The following is a 24,708-nucleotide window of genomic DNA, read 5'->3' as shown; positions in this document are numbered from 1 at the left end:
GCTCCCCTGAATTTTTACAGCAAAAAAGACAGGGCCAGTGTACATTAATTTTCAATGCACCCCTGAATTTTTACAGCAAAAAAGACAAGACCAGTGTACATTTATTTTCACTGCACCCCTGAATTTTCATAGCATACAATACAGGGCCAGTGTAGATTTATTTTAACAGCACTCCTGAATTTTTACAGAATACAAGACAGGGCCAGTGTACATTTTTTTTTTCACTGCACCCCTGAATATTTACAGCATGCAAGACAAGGCCAGTGTACATTTATTTTCACAACACATCTGAATTTTTACAGCATACAAGACAGGGCCAGCACCCCTGTATTTTCACATAATACTTGAGGACAGTGTCCCAGTATAGCACAGTGACAGCCAGGGCAGCAACACCAATGTACACAGGGATGGACTGGCGCACAGGGGAACAGGGGAAACCACAGGTGGGCCCTCCTCATCCTCTAGGGATCAGGTTCCAGACTGTATCCTAGTGCAGTTGAATTATGCATTATACTTATGTTACATTATACTTCACAAGAATATGGTTTATTATATATTTACCAAGGGGAACAGAACATGTACCCTGTAATGGTTAACCAAACCTCTGTGGTGGCTGACCATGTCCCAGTGTAGCCTGGCCACACCCTTAAGCATGGCCCCTACAACAGCATACCTCCGGTGGGCCCTTCATTCCCCAGTCCAACACTGCATGTACAGCTGCAGCACCCCTAACAGCACATGAAACACCAGTGACAGCCAGGACAGGACCCCTAACATCACAGGGACACCACAGTGACAGGACAGCACCCCTATAGAGCACACACTGACACGATCTAAAGCCACCATCCACAGAGAGAGACAGAGGTCTGTCTCTCTCACTCTCCAAGTCTGGAGTGAAAATGGCAGCGATGCGCAGCTGTTTATATGGAATCCAAAACTCGTAAGAATCCGACAGCAGGATAATGACATTTTGCCTCATTCCAGGATCCGAGTCTGGCGGGAAGTCTCGGATTCTGTCTCGGAACGTGAAGTTCGGGAGGGTTCGGTTCTCTGAGAACTGAACCCGCTCATCTCTTTATCTTGGCCTTTAATAGGATTAATTGAGCCAGGGCAGTCAGACTTAATCCCCTGCTCTAATGACTTAATCTCCTGATGTATTTTTCTATCTATTGTATTGCAGCTGTGACCAATAGATGAAGGGTTTATGCTAATAAACCATTATGTGCCTAGGCGCAGCACAGAAGCCAAGATAACCGTGGCACCATCTGTGTATATATATATATATATATATATATATATTGTATATATTTATGAACACTTTATTTGGTGCTAACAAAAATAACTGACTCATGCTGACTAACTAGATGCAGCTGCTGACTCTTGATATAGGAGCAATTCTATAGTACAGTATATACTGTTTCTAATATTTGTTATTATTCACGGCTTGGTTTAAATTTATAGGCTCATCAGATATGACCACACCGCAAGTGCCTTTTCTGATCTGGTCGCACGGGATACAAACAGTCATCAGATAGACACTTCCCACTGCTGCTGCTCTCAGATGGACCTAAAGGTCCTTTTGCCTCCTTGTACATCCTCTCCCCCCCCCGAGTTTGCCATGCTGCTGATAACTGCTGGTCAGTCAGCACGGCAGGAGCCCATAATTATTTATCCATTGAGTGTAAGGTTGGCAGTCACATCTTAATTTACTGCTGCTGATTAAAAACCTTTATCTCTTGTGTCTATCAGACACTTGATAATTTGTTCCTTCATGCAAGTGTACTTTAATACAGTACCTTCCATGCAGCGGATGAGTGAGACTACTGGTCTTCCGCATTTTCATGTACGTAAACTGTGGAGACTATTTTTCCTTCACAGTGACGGGTGGAAAAAAATGTTTTACCTTACCCTCACAGTTCTCTAGCCACCAGGCTTCAGGCAATGAACAAAGGCATCAATATAACTCCCTCTATCCCCCCAACCCAGCTATATAGAAATATGAGGTGCCCTCTTTCTTTATGTTTGTCCAAACATTATTTAATGGAATGAAGATAGATAGATAGATAGATAGATAGATAGATAGATAGATAGATAGATAGATAGGCCTTATTCAACTTCAATCGCTACTGCGATATGATAGCATTTAGCCGATTACCAGACCAGGGCACATGCACAGGGCCATTATACACGTGTGCGGTTCGGGAGATGCATTCGCATTGCAGTGATGCGAATGCATATGTATGATTGACAGGCAGAGTGACATTGCAGGGGCGTGAAACTGAAAATGTGGGTGGGTCTGTTCCATTTCCGGGGTAGCAGTGTGACATCACACGTGGCTGCTGCAATGGGAAATTTGGTGCCGGTGCACCTGTATACGCAGCCTGGCTGAGTATGCAAGGGGCTACCAGTATTTCCAGATGCCTGCACTGCTTTCACATTTATAAAAGCAAACTCAATGCAGGGCGACCCTTCACATGCTGGGCGGCCTTGCCCTTTGTTGGGTGGCCTCCAGCATGCGAGTGCTAGCAGTTGCAGTTTTGATATTTTAGGAAAACTGCAACTGAAGCTAAATAAGGCCCTTAGACACAATACATGATGTATGCGTTACTATACATGCAATAGAAATATTAGTTAGAACAAGTGCAACAACTACATTCAGTGTCTTGTGGTTCAGGTAGGTTCAAACAAATGCAACAGGTGTGCTTCCACTTTCATCCTGGACAGAGAGGTGACGGTAACCCAACTCCGGACACAATAATCACACAGGGTTATAGAAAACCTCAGTTTATTTAACAGACTGCAGCTTTTACTTTAGATCAGGCATGTCCAAACTGCGGCCCTCCAGCTGTTGAGAAACTACACATCCCAGCATGCCCTGACACAGCTTTAACATTCTCTGACAGCAAAACTGTGTCAGGGCATGCTGGGATATGTAGTTTCACAACAGCTGGAGGGCCGCAGTTTGGACATGCCTACTTTAGATGATGTAAAATGTTACGTAAAGATTAACGTTTAATGTCAATGGTACTATACATAGTATTTCCATAGGTAGTTAAGATAATGCACATATATACTGTATAACACATAACCATATAATTACAAATCATTAAATAAGCATTTCTTTGAACTAATAACACAGTTAAATCAATACATATAGTATATATTAAATTAATTATCCCTAGATACTGTAGGTTTCACATGTTCTACCTTACATCAAGTCTCAAGATCGATGGTGCTCATAAATTGGTCCTGTGAATCTGCCTCAGGATTAATAACAGATAAATTCCAGTCTTGAGTTTTTTGTGATGTCTAAAAGTATATCACTAGTGAATAAAAGTTTGAAAAGGCAGGCCTTCTTGAGCTGCAAATGTACAAAATATATATACACATTGCATATGTATACATATATATATATGTATATATATATACACACACACACACACACACACACACACACACACACACACACACACACACACACACACACATTTCCATGAAGATAAAAATTTACTGAGCCAAATGTGATTCTCAGCTGTAGCGGCTATTACTGTATTTATAATATTGTATGTAGTAATAACTCCACAGAATACTGATCTGCTGGCAAAATTGTCAGAAGCCCAAGCAATTTGGTTTAGAGATAGTTACCAATCTCTCAAGGATATTGAGGGGATTGTTAGTTGGTAGATTATTAGCTGGTATTGTAGCTAACAGTGGTTAATCTCTCAAACTCAGGGGTACATTTATTACGCTATAACAAAAAAAATAGTTATTGTCAGCTAATGAGGAAAATCCAGGTGTTCTTGACATAATTTCTGTGTGTTGATTCCGAATCCAAACTCCAAATTGGCATATCACATCAGAACTAAAGGTATGACTATCCTAATTGTTTAGGTTTTAAACATTATATAATAGCTATTAAAGTGAATGATTACTTGTAATTTCCTTAATCCTGATATTCATTTGTCATCTTTTTCTTTGAGATCACCATGAACCAAAGTAAACAAACCTTTGTCAAGCATCCAGGCAACAATCGGACGATTTCCACCTCCGGATCAACATAAAAACCTGGCTACAAAAGTGACAACTGCTTACCGTTATTATTTTGGTTTGAAAGTTGGATATCAAGGCAAATAGTGGTCAGGGCTGGCAACAGAAATCTTGGGGCCCTGTACACTGACATCTCTGGGGGGCCCCTATGTTCTGAACTTGAACCCAAGAAAGATGTAAAAGAAATAAAAATAATAATTAAAATAAATACACACACACACACACACACACACACACACACACACACACACACGGATTTCATTAGGATGGAAGTGTAAATATACGCTTACTACACACTCATCCATTTCTTCAGTTTGACGTGCTGCTGCCGCCAGGGCCAGATTAACAATGGGGCAGATAGAGCTCCAGCTCCAGGCCTCCACATAAAAATAGGCCCATCATCATGACAGCATGATGATGACCAGCCAACAGCTGGCAGCACGGTTGGCCATAATTCAGAAGTATTAAAATTGCATTTCCATTTTCCACACAAAATAATGCAATTTTTGCACTTTTATATATTTAGGGAGACATTGGAACTGATAGTGTACAGGGTCTACATGCCTACATGGCATTGGCCTCACCTCCTCTACTTCTCATACTGGGCCCTTGAACATTTTCAGCTCAAGGCCTATGAGACCCTTAATCCAACCCTGGCTGCAGCTGCTTCAGGGGGTTGGATGGCGTGTGCACTTAGTGGAGCAAGTAGGCAGTGGTGCTGCTGGCCTGCTGCTTCTGCAGCAGCATGCTTCTTGGGCATGCAGCAAGCTTCTGCTGCAAGCTTTCCTCCATCTGCTAACAGGTGGCCACGGCAGCAGGGAGGATTATAGTACAGAAGAGCCGATGCAGGCACAGCATTGCACGTATTGACACTGCCATTGCAGCATCATTCATTCTTATGGCAGCACGCACCAGGTGACAGAGCCGGAGTAGGCGTGGTCACCAAGGGATTGGGGTCCCCATGGTGTGGGGGAGGCATCATTGTTTGTTATTTTGTGGTTAGTTGCGCAGCTTCGGACCTATGGCCAATGCAGATGGAATCGGAATCAAATGAGGCTCGTTTGAACTGTTTTGTGCCCCTCTGAACCTCGGGGCCCCACTGAGCATTGGGGCCCAAGACTGTTGTATGCTTTTACACCCCCTTTGTTGGGCCTGATAGTGGGAACATCACATTTGCTGTACTGTTGGTAACACAGGGCTGACACAATTGCTAAGAGGTAAAAGGAAGGATTTTTAGTGCCCATGATATACTGTAGCCCGAGCCAAAAAATCACCACTCAGACTGTAACATCTGCATGACAAACATCTCGGGATTTTCAAAGAAAAATAAATCAAAAGTAAATTATCTAGACTTTGAATCTGCTCTAAACAATTTACAGACTTGTATAGATGGAGCCTCGCTCATCTTGACTTCTTTGCTGTGTCTAGGTGCACCATGGTTTATTAGCATAAGCCTTTCATCTGTTGTTCTCAGCTGCAATACAATACAGAGAGAACAATACAGCAGGCGATTAAGTAATTACAGCAGGGGATTAAGTCCGACTGCCCTGGCTCACTTAATCCCATTAAAGGCAAAGATGAAGAGGGCTCCATCTGTACATTTCAAACATTAGTAATGTCTATAACTTGAAATCCTGATGTAATAGGTACATTTTGATTTTAGATTTGGAATCAGCACACCTAAGTTAGCGTTATGTGCCCCTGTCATTATCGCCGCTGTTATCTGTAAGATAGTGCGCCGATGTGCAGAGCAATGTATGAACAGTCAGTGGCACTGACGGTTTGGAGAGCTGCAGCTTTCAGTTTCAACAGCTGCTGCTGTCATTGCCCCATCACCAAATCAGAGACAGCTCTGTCCCTGGCTAATATGGGTGCCGGACTCCGGGCTACGTGTGAGATCTCGTGAGGCGTGCAATATCTTGGGCATACCCAGTGGTGCCTGCAGGAGTGATGCACAATGCATAAGGCTGATTAGTTATGAGTTCTGACAGGGATCGCAGGAGGGGGAAATTTTTACTCCCCCACTTTGGCAGATGAGATGTTCATACAGCTCATCGCTGTATGCACATGAGGTGAAGCAGGAAAACTTATACTAGCACAATCTGTGCCAGTATAATACATCTACCCAAAATCTATAGAGCTCATACAAATCTCCTGTTACAGCCTGATCGGCTATACCAGAGCCTGCTCTAGGCATAGGCAAACTAGGCAATTGCCTAGGGCATTTTGTATGCCTAGGGGCACAGTCAGCTTCTGCTGATTAAAATGATATGCGGCATGCCTATATTCTGTGTGTAGCATTTCATATACAGATAGAGCCACTGTCACACATAGTATATAGGCATGACGCATATCATTTTTATCAGCAGAAGCTGCTTGTGCATCCTAGTCACATAGCAATGCAAATAAGATGCATGTTCATCAAAAATAGGCAGCCGACGTTAGCAGAGCTGCCAGCTGACTCACACCAAGCATCTCCTGCTGCATGGTGTATTGAGTCAAGATGTATGAGGACACATCTGTATCCAAGCATAGGCAGTGATCACAGTGTTATCGGCCATGTGAGTGCTGTGTGTGTGTGTGAGTATGTGAGCGGGTTGGTTGTGCAATAGTGTTCGGCATATGTGTAAGGTTTATTATGCATGTCATGTGTATAAATGCATTAATAATGTGTGGCAAATGTGTAAGGGGCATTATGTGTGTCATTATGTGTATAAGGGCATTAATAATGTGTAACTTGTGTAAGGGGCACTATGTGTGTCATTATGTGTATAAGGGCACTAATAATGTGCGGTATATGTGTAAGGGACATTATGTATATAAGGTCATTAATAATTTGCGGCATATGTGTAAGGGACATTATGTGTATAAGAGCATTAATAAAGGTTGGCATTATGTTTATAAGGACTTTAATAATGTGTGTCATATGTGTAAGGGGCATTACTGTTTGTTCGTTATGTGTATAAATGCATTACTAATGTGTTTCATTATGTTTATAAGGTGCTCTACTGTGTGGCGTACCATATAGAAAGGGCAATACTGTGTGGTCCAATGTGAATAAAGGGCAATATAGTGTGGTGTAATGTGAATAAGGAGCAATTCAGTTTGATGTTATGTAAATAAGGGGCACAACTGTTAGGAGTAACATATATAAGGTAAAGTGGTACTACTGTGTGATGTAACATGAATTAGGGACACTATCACATGATAAATTGTGAATAAAGTTGCAGTACTGTGTGGCATAATTTGAATTAGCAACTGGATATTAGTGTACATGAGGAGGAACAACTCTTACAGCAAATTGAAAAAGCAGCAGGAATGGGGGACATCCTAGTGTTAGGAGACTTTAACTATCCTGATATAAATTGCAGGAACGATTCATGTTTAAAAACTAGGAGCAGCAGGTTTTTAAATACATTGAAGGATCAATTTTTGACTCAATTAGTCGAGGAACCAACTAAAGGTAAAACTATCCTGGACCTAGTTATTACCAATAATGTGGACCTTATATCAAACACTATAGTTGGGGAGACCTTGGGAAACAGCGATCACTAAATGATCTCTTTCGACATCAGTTTCAAGAAACATATCTATAAGGGAGCAACCAAAACATTCAACTTTAGAAGAGCTAACTTCAATATGCTGAGACTGGCACCAAACAGCATTGACTGGGAAGAGTTGTTTCATGGCAAGGAGACTTCGGAAATGTGGGATGCTTTAAAAGGGTTGCTTGAAAGCAATATTCACAAATTCATTCCAAGCAGTAAATGCAGAAGTACTAAACACAAACCAATGTGGCTTAATAAGGAGGTCAAAGAAGCAATGGCTAATAAGAGGCGTGCTTTCAAAACATTTAAATCTAATGGAGGGGAGGAGTAACTCCAGTATTTCAAGGAATGCAATAAAAGATGCACAAAAGTAATAAGAGCAGCTAAAATTGCAAAAAAAAAAGCAAATCGCTGTAGAGAGTAAAACCAATCCAAAAGTTTTATAAATATATAAACAGTAAAAGGTTGAAGAAAGAGAACATGGGCCCATTAAAAGATGAATTGGGAGCTTTGACAAACAATGACAAATTAAAAGCGGAAATATTGAACTTTTTCCCCCCTCAGTATTCACCAGGGAGGATGCGCAGGTGACAGTAGTGCTTAATGACAGTGAAGGTAATGACTCTTGGCTAGATACTTGTTTAAGTGAGGAAGTAGTCCTGGAGATACTAAGCAAATTAAAGATTAATAAATCACCAGGCCCAGACGGTTTTCATCCTAGGGTTATTATGGAGCTTAGACCCAGCTAGCAAAACCCCTATACTTGATTTTCAATAGTTCAATTATATCAGGCATGGTACCAAAGAATTGGTGCATAGCTGAGGTAGTGCCTTTTTAAAAAAGGGAACTTAAAATAATCCTGGAAACTATAGACCAGTTAGTTTAACCTTTATAGTGGGTAAAATATTAGAAGGCATTTTGAGGGATAGCATGGAGAATCATCTACAGGCAACTAGGTTTATTAGCAAAAGTCAGCATGGGTTTGTAAGGAACAGATCATGTCAAACCAACTTAATTAGCTTCTACAAAGAAGTGAGCAAGACTCTTGACCAGAGAAAAGTAGTGGACGTGGTTTACTTAGATTTTGCGAAAGCCTTCGATACAGTGCCTCATAGGAGACTGATCAACAAATTAAGGGAACTTGGCCTAGGAAATACTATTTGTACATGGATAGGTAATTGGCTGGATAACAGGGTACAACGAGTAGTGATCAAAGGTATGTTCTCCAGCTGGGCACCAGTAGTCAATGGAATACCACAACGGTCCGTTCTTGGCCCACTGCTGTTCACTATATTTATCAATGATCTAGGAATAGGCCTGGAAAGCACAGTGTCAATCTTTGCAGACGATACTAAACTGTGTAAGGTAAGTAATTCAGAAACCAATGTGGAGTCTCTACAGAATGACTTAGTTAAACTGGAAATCTGGGCGTCTAAATGGAAAATGAGGTTCAATATAGAAAAATGCAAAGTTATGCATTTTGGGACAAAAAACACACTTGCATCCTACACTCTAGATGGAGAAAATATAGGGGTAACTATGGTGAAAAAAGATTTGGGGGTGCTCATAGATAATAGGCTTAATAACAGTCCACAATGTGAAACTTCAGCAAAGAAGGCAAGTAAAGTGCTTGCGTGCATTAAACGGGGCATTGAGACAAAGGACGAGGATGGTTTTCTGCCGTTGTACAAATCATTGGTACATCCGAACCTGGAATATTGTGTTCAGTTCTGGGCACCATATTATAAAAAAGATATCGGGGAACTAGAAAGAGTTCAAAGGCGAGCTACTAAATTGATTAAAGGGTTAAAGTCACTGGAATACGAGGAGAGGCTTACTAGGCTAAATATTTACACACTAGAAAAGGGGAGACTAAGAGGAGACATTATTAATATCTTCAATATGTAAAGGGTCATTACAAGGAGCTAGCAGCAGATTTGTTTATTAAAAGATCTCTGTATAGGACGCGTGGGCACTCACTGAGGCTAGAAGAGAGAAAATTCCTTACAAAACGTAGGAAAGGGTTCTTCACGGTATGAGCAATAAAGATTTGGAACTCACTGCCGGAGAAGGTAATAATGGCAGACTCTGTAAATGCATTAAAAAACGGACTGGACAAATTTCTAACTGTAAAACGTATCCAGGGCTTTAGCATTTAGCATACTGACATTAAAATGATCTGGTAGTGGTAGGAATCATTGCTGTCAATCGGTACTAAACCATTAATTCAGCAGGCACATTATAATATGAACAGATTAACGCAGAATACAGGTTAAACCCGATGGGCATTTTGCCTCTTTTCAACCTCACTGACTATGTAACTATGTAACTATGAATTGTGGATACTATTGTATTGCCCTGCCCCTGGCCAGCAAAAACACACAAATTTTTGGTCTGTGTACCGAATGTGCACACTGTTCCTATTTAAAATATAGGGAGTAGGAGCACCAAAATGCGTACTGCTATGGGGGTGGGATGATGGTGCTGAGAAAGGGGTGCAGGGTCACAGGCGGAACTAGCAATGGTGCTAGGGGGCACCAGCCAAAATCTTGCCTAGGGCATCATAATGGTTAGGGCCGGCTCTGGGCTATATGCAAGCAGCATTGCTCCATCATAGCTATGAGAGTAGAGTAGACTAAATCAGCTAAATCAGAGGCTACAACAGAGCCTGATGTTTTAGTAAGTAGTTGGAAAGATCTGAGGGAAGAAAGGTTTCTGTGCTGTGTATGTAAGGTGTAGGTGCAGATTTAGTCTTCCCCATCATATGCAGCTGTGGGCACTTATCCAGACACTTTTTCATGCCATAGAGAGAAAAATCAAATAAGCCAGATGGAATCTTTTTAGCAGAAGACTAAGAAGCAGGTAAACACCGCTATGGGACTGAGGAGGCATCACCCATCCAGTGCATTAGACAGCAGGTCTATCACAATAAAATCTACAATAACACAGAGTGGAAATGACAGTGCAAAAAAACATGTAAACATGAAACAGTGGTATTCATTTAAGGTATAACATCAGAATAAACATCACCACTCAGAGGATTAAAGAAACACAACCTCCAGCAGAAATAATAGGGGGTAATCTGAGATTGTGAAAAGAAAAGGGTACACAAAAATCCAGAATACAGTATACAGTAGTCCCTGACCACAGCGTATTGGAAAGCTGTCCATGAGCACATTCCTAAGGGAGCAAGGTCACCTCAGGCCATGGAAGAAATTAAAAAATTACTGAGGTCAGAGCACTAATGAAATTTACAAAATTGCACCAGAAGATATCCTGGGGAAGGGCAATGAACAGTGGAAGGATAGCATTAGCAAGGTACACCAGAAGCTGAATAACACCAGCTCATCTTGACAACCTAAGAACAAAAATGATCAACCAACCAACTAGAGTCAAAGGTACCAAAGCCACATCGGCAGGCTGCAGATTGCAATGATGAAAGAACTAGCAGTGATGAGGCAGAAAAGGGCAAGGATCAGAGAACCAGAATCATCAGCAGAAGAAGTAGTTTAGGGAACAGAATACTCGGTAATGGAAGTCAAAGGAACAGGAGCAACACACAGCGCTATATGCTACTGGCCTATGCTGGCTGCTCTTGGTTGTGTCTTTCCTGGATAGGTCACCTGACACCACATTAAGCCACGTCCCACTCAGGGAGGCAGTTCTTATAGCTGCCTCCCTTTGTGCTTTTTAAAACAAAAATATTTGCTGGCCACAGTGTATCCCCACTCCAAGCTCCAGGCAGCACTGCTAATTTGTATTAGTATACTACAAACATGACATTTACAAGTTATAAATACCTTCATTGTATTATTCTAATAATTTTTATAGTAGAGATGTGTGGCGGGCACTTTTCGTGTTTTGTGTTTTGGTTTTGGATCTGTATCCTCGCTCGTGTTTTGGATCTGGATTGGTTTTGCCAAAACCATCCTTTCGGGTTTTGGTTTTGGATCAGGATGATTTTTGAAAAAACACAAAAACAGCTAAAATCATAGAATTTGGGGGTAATTTTGATCCTACGGTATTATTAACCTCAATAACATTCATGTCCACTCATTTCCAGTCTATTCTGAACACCTCACACCTCACAATATTGTTTTTAGGCCAAAAGGTTGCACAGAGGTAGCTGGATGACTAAGCTAAGTGACACAAGTGTGGGGCACAAACACCTGGCCCATCTAGGAGTGGCATTGCAGTGGCAGACAGGATGGCAGATTTAAAAAATTGGCCCTAAACAGCACATCATGCAAAGAAAAAAAAGGTGCAATGAGATAGCTGTATGACTAAGCTAAGTGACACAAGTGTCAAACACCTGGCCCACTAGGAGTGTCATGCAGTGGCTAAATGTCAAGAGTGGCCCGTAATTTTTCGGGCCACTGACAGCATCTCCTGCACGCCCCTGTCATTTTAAAAAAAATTCTACCCCACCAAATTAATTGTATGTGCAAAACATGGGACGTGCTGGAATTTGCCTAGATGTAATGCACGCACAATATTAGTGGTGTTGTCCAATATCACAAATCCCCAGGAGAGTCTAAGTGGGGTAAGTCATTGTGTGATGATGTCCCTCAGTTTCCATAAGAGGTTGCCAGTGGTGTGCCTCTTACGGAAAGCGGTGATACATAGTGTAGCCTGCCAAGGAACGAGCTGGCGTTTGTGAGATGCTGCTACTGGTGCCGCTGCTGTTGTTGCTACAGGAGGCAATACATCTAGCCAGTGGGCTGTCACAGTCATGTAGTCCTTAGTTTGCCCTGCTCCATTTTTCTACATGTCCGTGGTTAAGTGGACATTGGTTACAACCGCATTTTTAAGGACACTGAGGACACTTTTCTTAATGTCCCTGTACCGTCCGGGAATCGCTTTCCTATTGAAGTGAATCCAAATGGGATTTGGTACCGGGGACACACTACATCCATCAATTGTCTAAATCCCACTGCACTAATGGCGGATACCGGACGCACGTCTAACACCAACATAGCTGTCAAGGCCTCAGTTATCCACTTTGCAACAGGATGACTGCTGTAATATTTCATCTTCCTCGTGAAGGACTGTTGGACAGTCAATTGCTTAGTTGAAGTAGTACAAGTGGTCTTCTGACTTCCCCTCTGGGATGACGATCGACTCCCAGCAGCAACAACAACAGCAGTGGCAGCAGCAGCAGTAGGAGGAAGTGGTTCTTGATCTTTCCCTATTTTATCCAGCAAATTTTTGTTCTCCATTGTTTTTCTGGAGTTATATAACCAAATGCAGCACAGGAGAGCATACCTCTACACCACACAGGTCAAACCCTGTAAAATTATTTGGATTTAATATTAATAACCCCTTTATTTGGAGTAAATAATATACAGCACAGGACAGCACCACTGAACTTATATGGCAGCACCACTGGACTGGACTTTTATGGCAGTACCACTGGACTTATATGGCAGTACCACTGTACTTATACGGCAGTACCACTGGACTGGACTTATACGGCAGTATCACTGGTCTTATACGGCAGTACCACTGGACTTATACGGCAGTACCACTGGACTCACACAGCAGTACCACTGGACTCATACGGCAGTACCACTGGACTCATATGGCAGTACCACTGGACTTATACGGCAGTATCACTGGACTTATACAGCAGTACCAGCGGACTGGACTTATACGGCAGTATCACTGGACTTGTACGGCAGTACCACTGAACTTATATGGCAGTATCACTGAACTTATACGGCAGTACCACTGGACTTATACGGCAGTATCACTAGACTTATACAGCAGTATCACTGGACTGGACTTATACGGCAGTATCACTGGACTTATATGGCAGTTCCACTGGACTGGACTTATATGGCAGTACCACTGGACATATACGGCAGTATCACTGGACTTACACGGCAGTACCACTGGACTTATACAGCAGTTTCACTGGACTTATATGGCAGTACCACTGGACTTATATGGCAGTACCACTGGACTTATATGGCAGTACCACTGGACTTATATGGCAGTACTACTGGACTGGACTTATACAGCAGTACCCCTGGACTCATACTGCAGCAGTACTGGACTTATGGCAGCACAGGACACCAACACTGGATTTATGGCAGCACAGGACACCACCACTGCACTGGACTTCACTACTGTACTGGACTTATACAGCAGCAGCACTGGACTTATGGCAGCACAGGACACCACCACTGGACTGATGCAGCACAACACAGCACCACTGCACTGGACTTATATAGCAGCACTGGACTTATGGCAGGCAGCACAGGACACACCACTGTGACTGGACTGATGCAGCACAAGACACCACCACTGGACTGATGCAGCACAACACAGCACTGGAACGACACATAAGAGCAGGCCGACTCGCCATACCACTTTCCCGCACAGACAGATACTGAGGAGAGAGACACGTCCTTATGCTACACTCTCCAGGACTGGAGTGAAAATGGCGGTGACGCGCAGCTCCTTATATGGAATCCAAAACCAGTGAGAATCTGACAGCGGGATGATGACATTTTATCTTGTTCTCGTTTCCGAGTCTGGCGGGAAGTCCCAAGCCGGACTCGGTTCCGGGCTCAGGACATGATGTTCAGGGGGGTTTGGTTATCAGAGAACCGAACCCGCTCATCTCTATTTTATAGTCAGAATCTGGAGTATGACAGCTGAGGGTCTGCCTACCCTGACTGCATGTCACTACAATAGAATGTGCAAGCACTACAGTATATACTGTTCATGATGATGATAATAATAATAATAATAATAATAATAATAATAACAACAACAACAACAACAACAACAACAACAACAGATATTCCCCATATCTCATGTCTAATAAAAAAAAGGTTTCCCGCATTTAATGACATAGGTTTTCAAGTGTAATAGAATTGTAGGCCTTGTTGAGTTGCCATATTGTTGGCTCTATTGACAGCTCATGACTAATACAACCATGGAAATTTTCATGCTGCTAATAGCAAGTGATTATTCTGTAGTCATCAAATTATCTACTGATAACATGCTTTTAAGTGTGATCTGTATGTCTACTCTTCTTTATCACTATCAGTCATAACCTACTCTAACAATTGCAGACCAATTAATTATTTTACATGTTCTGCATTTTGGTTTACTGCACATTTTTTCTGAATTTCCATGCTGTAAATGTACAAAATCAACATGTAATACAGTTTTGTAAAAAAAATTTATACACATATATTCATTATGCATTATTCAGTTTAAGTTAGTCCAAACCTATATTGGGAAATAGAGAAGCAGAAGGTAAGCATTTGAAAAGTGTTTTGACACTAGTAATGATAAACTAGATCACAACTCTTACCCAACAGTGACATCTAGCTGTGAAGATGGCACATAGCAATACACAAGTCCATTCATATTGAGAGAGAAGACACATATAGAGCAGTAAGATATATTTGTATTTGTTTCTCTATGTGGAATATATTTGTCAAGATAATTGTTTGCTCAGACATTATTTGTTATTTGTATGCAGTAAAACAATAACCATAGCAAACATTACAATTTATATCTTACCTTTAAGATTGTATGAAATATTAAATACAGAAAAGCAATGTAACGCTTTCAAAGCATTGTTTGATTTTGTTGGTTCATTACATATTAAGTCTGAATCAGTTATTAAATAGCAAATCATCATAGGATTATTATTAATCTGATGTTTAAAACATTCTAATTCAACTTTTTTGAACCAAATGTACTATTCTTTACAAAAGTACTGAAGGGGCGGGAGGTACTAACCTCACAGTGGACATACTGCCTCATATCACATCGATACTAATCGCATATTTTCTAACATATGCAATTAGTATTGTGAAGGACAGCTCTTTCAATAAAAACTGTCCTTCACATTGCGCTTTGGTCCCTGGACTTCCAGGTTTGTGACCCGGGAGTCTGTTTGCAAATGCGGTGGCCGAGGGGCATGCTGGGAAGGATCTGAACGGATCCCAGACACAGCTCATAGGCTTCTATAGGGTAATGATGGCATTACCCCCCGTGTTTGAGCCCCAGCGTTTGGGACTTTAGTACATTTGGAAATGCGTTAAAAACCTGAAAATTTTTTTTTTGCCGCATTTCTTCTTTAGTACATCATGCCCAAAGTGAGAAAGTCATAATTCTTGCAAGAAAATAAAAATCTACACTCTTTACATTGCCTGTTTTACTGACAGTTTTCTGCACCTTAAATATGGAACAATGGGGGTCATTCCGAGTTGTTCGCTCGCTAGCAGATTTTAGCAGCATTGCACACGCTATGCCACTGCCCTCTGGGAGTGTATCTTAGCTTAGCAGAATTGCGAACGAAAGATTAGCAGAATTGTGAATAGAAAATTCTTAGCAGTTTCTGAGTAGCTCGAGACTTACTCCTACACTGCGATCAGCTCAGCCTGTTTCGTTCCTGGTTTGACATCACAAACACACCCTGCGTTCGGCCAGCCACTCCTCCGTTTCTCCAGACACTCCCACGTTTTATCCTGGCTCGCCTGCGTTTTTCTGCACACTCCCAGAAAACGGCCAGTTTCCGCCCAGAAACACCCACTTCTTGTCAATCACACTCCGATCACTTCAACGATGGAAATTCTTTGTTCGGACGTGAGTAAATCTACTAAGTTTTGAGCTAAAATACTTAGCGCATGTGTACTGCGTACCATGCGCATGTGCATTTTCGCCTTAATCGCTCCGTTGCGAAAATCGGCAACGAACGAACAACTCGGAATGACCCCCAGTGAACATTGCATGTTGATACTATTAATTTACAAGTAAAAGAAAAGCAAAGTCCCTATTACGTTAATAAAAAAGTACCAACAGTAAATGTATAATTTATGTGGATTGTATCATTACTATCCACTTTTCAACAGGAAGTGTTTGTTACCAAGGAATTTTTTGTTATACAGGTAGTGCTGCTGCAGCCATTGTACAATGGGGGTAATTCAGAGTTGATCGCAGCAGCAAATATGTTAGCAGTTGGGCAAAACCATGGTGGTCATTCCGAGTTGATTGCTCGCTAGCAGTTTTTAGCAGCCGTGCAAACGTTAAGCCGCCACCCACTGGGAGTGTATGTTAGCTTAGCAGAAGTGCGAACAAAAGGATCGCAGAGCGGCTACAATTTTTTTTTTGTGCAGTTTCTGAGTAGCTCTAAACCTACTCAGCGCTTGCGATCACTTCAGACTATTCAGTTCCTATTTTGACGTCACAAACACGCCCTGCGTTTGCCCAGCCACACCTGCATTTTTCTTGGCACGCCTACGTTTTTACGAACACTCCCTGAAAATGGTCGGTTGACACCCAGAAATGCTCTCTTCCTGTCAATCACTCTGCGGTCAGCAGTGCGACTGAAAAGCTTCGCTAGACCCTATGTGAAACAACATCTTTTGTTGTAATAGTACATCGCACGCATTGCGCCGCATATGCATGAGCAGAAGTGCCGTTTTTGTGCCTCATCGTTGCATAGCGAACGAATGCAGCTAGCGATCAACTCAGAATGACCACCCATATGCACTGCAGGTGTGGCAGATATAACATGTGCAGAAAGAATTAGATTTGGGTGGGTTACATTTTTTATGTGCAGGGTAAAGACTGGCTGCTTTATTATTAAACACAACACAAAATCAAAATGTACTCGGCGCCTGACCCTTCTCCCACTTACAGACGTATATCTAGACTGGGCTGCAGCTTCCTAGTACGGGCTTATTGCAAAAACCCTTCTAGCAAGCAGAAAAATAATTTTAAAACCAAGGTTTTAATAGGAAGCGCTGTCCAGTCAAATTCAAAAATTATACATTTAATTTTACAAATACAGCATATATGGCCATATAATATAAATAAAATAACAAAGTTAAAATCTAATCAACAATTTAATAGTAGCCGATAGATAGAATAGAATAAAAAGTCAAAATGTTAGTCAATTGATAAGGGCATGCAATCTTGCTCACAATTAATATTAGTCATTCATACGTATTAATATGTCAGTCCATTAATAGTTGGATCCGGTATAATTAATTGTTAGTTACTCAGAAGTCACTGGTAATTTTAACTCCTACCTACCGAGTATAGCAATTTACGGGGGCTTTGCAATACAGAGACCAATGTTTCTAACTGTTGAAAAATGGATCCAGCACGGACTTACAGGCCGGGGAGCGCTCCCTCTCCTTCCTCCTTTTGGCAGCGTGAGTCACAATTTACCAATATGTCCACAGCACAGGACGCAACTGGTATGGAGCACTGGTTCACAGATTCACAACGATTGTAGCACGATCAATTTTGATTTCAGTTTGAACACACCACACCCAAATCTAACTCTCTCTGCACATGTTATATCTGCCCCCCTGCAGTGCATATGGTTTTGCCCAACTGCTAACAAATTTGCTGCTGCGATCAACTCTGAATTACCCCCAATGACTTGCAGGTGGTGAAAACACACTTCTGCAAGTTCCAAAGTCCAGTGGTGATTTCCAAATAGGAAACAAAGAAGAAAAGAGTATTCCTATAAGGAATAATTCACTTCACTAGCACACTATTTCTATCAAATATGTTGAAAGGATCCACTGTACCAAGTTAAAACTAGAGATGTGCACCGAAAATTATTCGGGTTTTGTGTTTTGGTTTTGGATTCGGATCCACGGCCGTGTTTTGGATTCGGACGCGTTTTGGCAAAACCTCCCTGAAATTTTTTTGTCAGATTCGGGTGTTTTTTAAAAAAACAACTCAAAAACAGCTTAAATCATAGAATTTGGGGGTAATTTTGATCCCATAGTATTACTAACATAAATTACCATAATTTCCACTCATTTCCAGTCTATTCTGAACACCTCACACCTCACAATATTATTTTTAGTCCTAAAATTTGCACCGAGGTCACTGGATGACTAAGCTAAGCGACCCAAGTGGGCGGCAAAAACACCTGGCCCATCTAGGAGTGGCACTGCAGTGTCAGACAGGATGGCACTTAAAAAAATTAGCCCCAAACGTCACATGATGCAGAGATAATTAAATAAAAAAGAGGTGCAAGATGGAATTGTCCTTGGGCCCTCCCACACACCCTTATGTTGTTTAAACAGGACATGCACACTTTAAAAAACCCATAATTTCAGCCACAGGGTCTGCCACACGACTGTAGCTGAAATGACTGGTTGGTTTGGGCCCCCACCAAAATAGAAGCAATCAATCTCTCCTTGCACAATCTGGCTCTACAGAGGCAAGATGTCCACCTCCTCCTCATCGTATGATTCATCACCTCTTTCACTGTGTACATCCCCCTCCTCACAGAGTATTCATTTGTCCCCACTGGAATCCACCATCTCAGGTCCCTGTGTACTTTCTGGAGGCAACTGCTGGTGAATGTCTCCACGGAGGAATTGATTATTGAAATCATTCTCCACTGCGCTTGAGTCAGGTGCATGCCCCCTCCTTTGCCTATATCGTTGGTTGCTGTACAGGCTTTTATGGCCTTTTGCTGCTCCTCCATCCTCTGAAGCATATAGAGGGTTGAATTCCACCTCGTTACCACCTCTTCAGATGATGGCGGGGCAGGTTCAGGAGTGTTTGCTGGTGCTCCAGTCTTCGGCACGCGGTGGCTGAATGCCGAAAGTGGCCCACCGACAGCATCTCTTGCACGCCCCTGTCGTTTTTTAAATAATTCTGCTCCACCAAATTCAATGTATGTGCAAAACATGGGACGTGCTGGAATTTGCCCACATGTAATGCACGCACAATATTGGTGGCGTTGTCCGATGTCACAAATCCCCAGGAGAGTCCAATTGGGGTAAGCCATTCTGCAATGATGTTCCTCAGTTTCCGTAAGAGGTTGTCAGCTGTGTGCCTCTTATGGAAAGCGGTGATACAAAGCATAGCCTGCCTAGGAGTTGGCATTTGCGAGATGCTGCTACTGGTGCTGCTGCTGCTGTTCTTGCTGCGGGAGGCAATACATCTGCCCAGTGGGCTGTCACAGTCATATAGTCCTGAGTCTGCCCTGCTCCACTTGTCCACATGTCCGTGGTTAAGTGGACATTGGGTACAACTGCATTTTTTAGGACACTGGTGAGTCTTTTTCTGACGTCTGTGTACATTCTCGGTATCGCCTGCCTAGAGAAGTGGAACCTAGATGGTATTTGGTACCGGGGACACACTACCTCAAGAAATTCTCTAATTGCCTGTGAACTAATGGCGGATACCGGACGCACGTCTAACACCAACACAGCTGCCAAGGCCTGAGTTATCCGCTTTGCAACAGGATGACTGCTGTGATATTTTATCTTCCCCGTGAAGGACTGTTGGACAGTCAATTGCTTACTGGAAGTAGTACAAGTGGTCTTCCGACTTCCCCTCTGGGATGATGATCGACTCCCAGCAGCAACAACAGCAGCACCAGGAGCAGTAGGCGTTACACTCAAGGATCCATCGGAGGAATCCCAGGCAGGAGAGGACTGATCAGACTTGCCAGTGACATGGCCTGCAGGACTATTGGCTTTCCTGTCTAAGGAGGAAATTGACACTGAGGGAGTTGGTGGTGTGGTTTGCAGGAGCTTGGGTACAAGAGGAAGGGATTTAGTTGTCAGTGGACTGCTTTCGCTGTCACCCAAAGTTTTCAAACTTGTCAATGACTTCTGATGAATGGTCTCCAGGTGATGTATAAGGGAGGATGTTCCTAGGTGGTTAACGTCCTTACCCCTACTTATTACAGCTTGACAAAGGCAACACACGGCTTGACACCAGTTGTCCGTATTTCTGTTGAAATAATTCCATACCGAAGAGGTTAATTTTTTTGTAATTTGACCAGGCATGTCAATGGCCTTTTTCATCCCACAGACAACAGGTGTCTCTCCGGGTGCCAGATTTAAACAAACCACCTCACCATCAGAATCCTCCTTGTCAACTTCCTCCTCAGCACCATCAACACCCATATCCTCATCCTGGTGTACTTCAACAGTGACATCTTCAATTTGAATATCAGGAACTGGACTGTGGGTGCTCCTTCCAGCACTCGCAGGGGGCGTGCAAATGGTGGAAGGAGCCACCTCTTCCCATTCAGTGTTGGGAAGGTCACTCATCGCAACCGACACAATTGGACTCTTCTTGGGGATTTGTGATTTAGAAGAACGCACAGTTCTTTGCTGTGCTTTTGCCAGCTTAATTTTTCTAGCGGGAGGATGAGTGCTTCCATCCTCATGTGAAGCTGAACCACTAGCCATGAACATAGCCGTTCCTTGCCACTCCGTGTCGTAAATGGCATATTGGCAAGTTTACGCTTCTCCTCAGACGCTTTTAATTTAGATTTTTGGGTCATTTTACTGAACTTTTGTTTTTTGGATTTTACATGCTCTCTATTATGACATTGGGCATCGGCCTTGGCAGACGACGTTGATGGCATTTCATCGTCTCGGCCATGACTAGTGGCAGCAGCTTCAGCACGAGGTGGAAGTGGATCTTGATCTTTCACTATTTTACCCTCCACATTTTTGTTCTCAATTTTTTAATGTGTGGAATTATATGCCAGTAATATATCAATACTGCTTGTCAGCAAAATGCTGCACTGTCCTACTATATACTGCTCACAACAATGCCGCACAGATATGGATACTTGAAGTGATACGGAGCTACAAGATACAGCAATGGTCTACTGTACTGTACTACTGTATATGTATACTGCTGGTCACCAAAATGCTGCACTGTCCTACTATATACTGCTCACAACAATGCATCACAGATATGGATACTTGAAGTAATACGGAGCTGCAAGATACAGCAATGGCCTACTGTACTGTACTACTATATATGTACACTGGTGGTCACCACAATGCTGCACTGTCTTACTATATACTGCTCACAACAACAATGCAGCAAAGATATGGATTGTATACTTGACACAGAGCTGCAAGATACAGCAATGTCCTACTGTACTGTACTATTTGTTTACTGCTGGTCACCAAAATGCTGCACTGTCCTACTATATACTGCTCACAATAATGCAGCACAGATATGGATAGTATACTTGACAAAGAGCTGCAAGATACAGCAATGGCCTATTGCACTGTACTATATGTATACTGCTGGTCACCAAAATGCTGCACTGTCCTACTATATATTGCTCACAATAATGCAGCACAGATATGGATAGTATACTTGACACAGAGCTGCAAGATACTGCAATGGCCTACTGTACTGTACTGTATGTATACTGCTGGTCACCAAAATGCTGCACTGTCCTACTATATACTGCTCACAATAATGCAGCACAGATATGGATAGTATACTTGACACAGAGCTGCAAGATACAGCAATGGCCTACTGTACTGTACTATTTGTTTACTGCTGGTCACCAAAATGCTGCACTGTCCTACTATATACTGCTCACAATAATGCAGCACAGATATGGATAGTATACTTGACAAAGAGCTGCAAGATACAGCAATGGCCTATTGCACTGTACTATATGTATACTGCTGGTCACCAAAATGCTGCACTGTCCTACTATATATTGCTCACAATAATGCAGCACAGATATGGATAGTATACTTGACACAGAGCTGCAAGATACAGCAATGGCCTACTGTACTGTACTGTATGTATACTGCTGGTCACCAAAATGCTGCACTGTCCTACTATATACTGCTCACAATAATGCAGCACAGATATGGATAGTATACTTGACACAGAGCTGCAAGATACAGCAATGGCCTACTGTACTGTACTACTATAATTATATAATGGTGGTACCCACAATGCAGCACACTGAGCACAGATATTTGCAGCACACTGAGCACAGATATGGAGCATTTTTCAGGCAGAGAACGTAGATATTTTCAGCACACTGAGCACAGATATTTGCAGCACACTTAGCACAGATACGGAGCTTTTCAGGGAGAGGACGCAGCCATGTCATCTCCGTTCAATCGCCAATGCACGAGTGAAAATGGCGGCGACGCGCAGCTCTTTATATAGAATACGAATCTCACGAGAATCCTACAGCGGGATGATGATGTTCGGCCGCGTTCGGGTTAACCGAGCAAGGCGGGAAGATCCGAGGCTGCCTCGGACCCGCTCATCTCTAGTTAAAACATAACCCTTATTCATTTTCTGTTCCAATAATTTTAAGGAAGCAAAGTATTTGTGATAATGGTGAGAAAGAAAATCAGGAAAGTGTTTTAAAATATGAAAATGTTTTGCAAGTAAAAATGAAAATATATCTAAACAATGGGTGATGTAATTCTTCTTATATTATACGCATCCTTCTAATCATTAAATCCTTAAATTGTTACCACATGTTCTATCATATAATAGGTGACCGACACCCCATAAACTGTCAAGTATAGTCAAACCTCTAATTACGAGGGAAAAGTATAGATTGACATACAGTATAGGCAATCATAAAATAAATAACTATATACTTATATAATTTATTGTGTCGTCACATGTATTCCTTTGATAATAGAAGATTTTCAATATTATTCTGTGTGATGAAGATTTATGCATATTCTCAGCACTGTAATCCAGGTATTTGTAATTACGTAGAATATCTCAATATCAGTAAATACAAAAACTTCTTATCAGTATGAAATCACCGGTTATGGATCAGTGGGTAGACCTGGATAAGGTTTTACAGTCAATTGGTAAACAAATACAGGGTCAACATGGGAACAAGGGCAACACAGTAAAAAAGTAAACACGGGACAGGTCGACACATGAAAAGGTCGACATGAGTTTTTTTATGTTTTTAGTGTAGTTTTCTACGAAACATGACTTAGTGCTCTGCGTCCCATTGAATGGTGAGTGAAGAGCAAGGTTGCTATTCCCAATCCGAGTCTACATGGATGGTAAAGTATGAAAATTTTTAAAATATAAAAATTGTAAAAAAACTTATGTCGATGGTAGGATCAACACAGGTATTTCTTCTGTGTGAAAAAGTTCAACCTGGGTCAAAATTCCTGTGTCTCCGACCCTGGTAAATTTTTGAGACAAATTCCCGGGAATTTAATCCCGGGTTGAGGCTTTCACACAGAAAACGACCCGGGTTGACCCGGTAAATTCACGGCTAGAAACCTCTGTGTGAAAGAGGTATCAATAATGTTACCTCAAATGTAAAACTATTTTAGAATTCCGCAGACCTCAAAGGTGAATCAGATCATAGAGTTGCGGACAAGGGTGTCACATGTATATTTATGGGATAATGTTTCCAACACCCTATAATTTCAAAGTAATTCTTATGCATACAGTATTTATAAGGTTGGACAGTCTGCATGGCATACCCAATGTGTTCAAGTTAATTCAAGCTCTATATCCCTAATAACTCTTCAAATTTATGTCACACTCATTATGCAATTATTTGCTATAGCTCTGAAGATTCAATAATGTGTATAATTTTACATGGTACAGTCATCAGCAAACTCATTTAGTTTTTGTTGGGACTCAGCACTTCATCCCTATTAAAGTTCACAGCAGTTTTGAAGTATATGAGGTGGGGCTACATTTATATTTGGGATGTCAAAAACCATTGTCAATTATAGTATGCTTCAGAATCTTTCAAGCATATCCCTAGTGTAAATTAGTGAGTTTTATTGCTATACCTCCAATGATTTTCTCTAAATGTTGTCACCTAAATGGTGTGATTATATGAGGCAGCGCTACATGATCTATTGCATAGCAATGGGTTCCATGTGTCCATTAATCAAAAGCATGCAGTATTGCATCCACAACTAGTCTGGCATGTGATTTCATAGCTGTCTCGTGACATACAAGACAGTGCTATGCCTGTAAAAGTGGCCGGTCACTGAGGATATGTTACTTAGGGTTACATTTACTAAGCAGTGATAAGAGTGGAGAAGTGAGCCAGTGGAGACATTTCCCCATCAACCAATCAGCAGCTCTGTATCATTTTAAAGTATGCAAATTATAAATGTTTCCTCAGTGCTGATTGGTTGATGGGGAAATTTCTCCACTGGCTCACTTCTCCACTCTTATCACTGCTTAGTAAATGTACCCCTTAATGTACTGCATTAGTTAAAGGAGACATAAATTGCTTTGTATTAAACATGCAGTGTGGGCTAGATAGCAGGGACTGTGATCAGCCTCCTGATGCGCATGTTGCAGATAGCTTAGT

This window comes from Pseudophryne corroboree, chromosome 2, assembly GCF_028390025.1.
Source record: "Pseudophryne corroboree isolate aPseCor3 chromosome 2, aPseCor3.hap2, whole genome shotgun sequence".
In the NCBI taxonomy this organism is placed as follows: Eukaryota; Metazoa; Chordata; class Amphibia; order Anura; family Myobatrachidae; genus Pseudophryne; species Pseudophryne corroboree.
Note: the sequence above shows the minus strand (reverse complement) of the source record.